The sequence below is a fragment of the Marmota marmota genome, unplaced genomic scaffold (assembly GCF_001458135.2).
Source record: "Marmota marmota marmota unplaced genomic scaffold, marMar, whole genome shotgun sequence".
Lineage (NCBI taxonomy): Eukaryota > Metazoa > Chordata > Mammalia > Rodentia > Sciuridae > Marmota > Marmota marmota.
Genome location: NW_025999853.1, coordinates 48406087 through 48408586, shown reverse-complemented (window position 1 = coordinate 48408586; position 2500 = coordinate 48406087). Strand labels below are relative to the sequence as shown.

Below are 2500 nucleotides of genomic sequence, written 5' to 3'. Positions count from 1 at the left end.
GGGGGGGGGGGGGGGGAAGAGGAAGGGATCAATCCCAGGAGAAGGGGAATACCCTAGGGAAAACCCAAAGGGCTTCCCACTTTTAGAAAGATCTAAGCTGATCTCTTGTGCGGGAGGCCAAGAGACCTCTGGGGAAAATGAAAAACCCATCTCTCCCTGTCCATCAGCACCCCTCCTCTCCAAAAGTTATGTGCAGAGTCCAGGATCCCCAGCTACCTCAGTGGACATGCTGACCCCTGGAGGTGCTGTAGTTGAGACAGGGCTGAGGGTGGGGGGGCGGCGACAAGGAGAATGCCCGCAATGGCGAAAGGGCGGATACAGAACTGAGCTACAGGTCACCCAATCTCAGAGCAGGGGTGTGTCCTGCTGCCCCGCCTCTCACCGGACAGGCCTACAGAGGTTGCCTGGAATCGGCTACGAGACAGAATGAATTTCCCGAGGGCAGCGGGGATCCTCAGCACAGAAACGGAACCACACTCCGGAAAAGGATTGGGGTGACGTTATCGCTCAAAGTTAGGAGGGGCCTGCCTGTAAACACAACTCCTGAATAAAGAATTCTCCCCAACCCTCGAATGGTTCCTAAGATCGCTGCGGCAGGGCATGGACCCGTATCGTAAAGAGCAGATGCTCAACTTTTGAGGGAACAACCGATGTTCGCGAGGAAGAAAAGGTAAAGGGTGGATAGGGAGTCAATACTCACCTTTCTCCTTAGGTTCCGGAACTGATTTTGGCTTTGTCGCTGCCACCCGCTCATCTTCAACATCATATGCTCTGCGTCTTACACCCAAGCTTCTGACCTCGTACCCTGGAGCCGGGATCTTTTATGGTGGCCTTGCCCTCCTCCCATGGGCGGGATCCAGAATTTTACCAATCAAAAAGCTGCACGCCGGCATTTGCTCCGCCTCATCCCTCATATCCGCCACTCAGCAGCTCTGCAGCACCACCCTCATAGCTACCTCCCACTTGGGGGTCGACGTCTTGTTGGACCCGGAAGTGGCTTTGGGTCACGAGGCTTCGCGGAGGCGGTGGGTGAGTCATGCGCGCGCGCGGAGGGGAGTGTGAAGGGGGGAGGGGAGGATAGGGCGGGGATGATGCAATGTTTGGCAACCGGTGTCTGCGCGCGCACGCGCAGGGGACAACGAGGGTGGTGGGAGGTACGGGGGGTGGGGGAGAGGAGAGAGGGCGGGGCGCCAGCTCACAGCACCCAACGGCTGCAACGGCTCTCAACTGTGGCCGCCCCTAGGCTGCCTTGCGGAGGCTTATCGCATCTTGTCTCCCCGAAGAACTGCCATTCTGTCACCTAGCGTTACCCCCATTTTACCTTCCCATAAGGGACTTCCATTTGCCTTGACCCCTCCCTAGATAATGAGCACTTCGGCCCTTGAACCTTCCTCCTTTGAAAGTTTGCATCCGTCCGCCTAGATTGACATCTGGAGTCTTCTTAAAGGGATCTCCTCTTAGCTTCCCAATATTTCCAAAATATGCCGAGGTACTGGAACCCCCTAGGTCGTCCTTTTTCACTTCTCTCAGAAAAGCACCCTTGCCTTGATTCTTGGAGTTTCTGACTAGCCCTGGATATTTCTAGAATTCATGTTCCTAATCTGAACAATTCAATTGTTTTCCCCGCTTTCACCCACCCCGCCAATGGTGCTCTGGTGCCCTTCATCAAGGATCACGACCCCTCCCTTCCATTGTCCCAGATAACAAGTCCTGTGACTCCCTGCTGAGGAGCTGAGCTGGGGCCTGCCTCCCAGGTGTCTAGGGTCGTGACCTCTACCGTAGAACCTCTCTACCTGGGACGTGCACGCACTTTAGCTCACGACTGCTTTGGACTGGGTTGCCAGAGTCTAGTCTCAGTTTCCCCTCGCTTGCCCAGGGATCCTGACGTTCTCATTTGTAAATTAAATATAATGAGTGGCGAAAGTAAAACGAGAGAATTATGCACTTGGAGACAACTTAAAAGTAAAAAGCACCATGTAAAATATTTTTCTTATGCTTTGAAAACAGGCCATTGTGGTGGCCTTTTACATATCCTGTCATACCCTCATGGGGGCAACCAGAGTTTGTCTAAGGACAAGTGTCCCAAGGCCGGTTGCGACTATTTGGTATAGTAGTGACAGGTCTTTGGCCAGGCTGTTCCGTTGCTCTAGACCTCCATTTCCCCTTCTGTAAATGGAGGTGGGGGTTGGTTGGACCAGATGGTCTCTTCTGGCCTAAAGACAGACCAGGTTGTCAGTGACAGGGAGAGGTCATGTGACTTGACAGGCCGAGGTCGTGTTGTGACATGTTGACCTGGGGAAGGCGGGTCAAGTCCCAGCACACTACTCGGGAAGCCTTTGGGGCGGGGCGGGGCAAGTCGCGACTTTCATCTTTTGGGGCCGGCCCCGCCCGGATCTGGCATTCCTGGCTCCCCCAACAAACTGTGGCGTTGGAAGGGGCCCCTCCCCGAGGAAGGCTGGGATTGGCCACCGGTGGCCTGGGAAGAGGCACAGATCCTTCC

The 2500-nt window shown here is 55.0% G+C and overlaps 2 protein-coding genes across 3 annotated transcripts in view; one reads left to right on the top strand and one right to left on the bottom strand.

Annotated features, from left to right (window-relative positions):
- The window catches only part of Ddit3 (DNA damage inducible transcript 3), a 4282-nt gene extending 3444 nt beyond the window's left edge, over positions 1-838 (bottom strand). For both annotated transcript variants that reach the window (XM_015483123.2, XM_015483124.2), the window contains exon 1: positions 701-838. The gene's annotated coding sequence lies outside the window, so the exon portion shown is untranslated. The remainder of the gene's footprint in view (positions 1-700) is intronic.
- A 71-nt stretch (positions 839-909) lies between these two features.
- Mbd6 (methyl-CpG binding domain protein 6) overlaps positions 910-2500 on the top strand; it is a 9059-nt gene continuing 7468 nt past the window's right edge. The window contains exon 1 of the mRNA XM_048806417.1: positions 910-1029. The gene's annotated coding sequence lies outside the window, so the exon portion shown is untranslated. The remainder of the gene's footprint in view (positions 1030-2500) is intronic.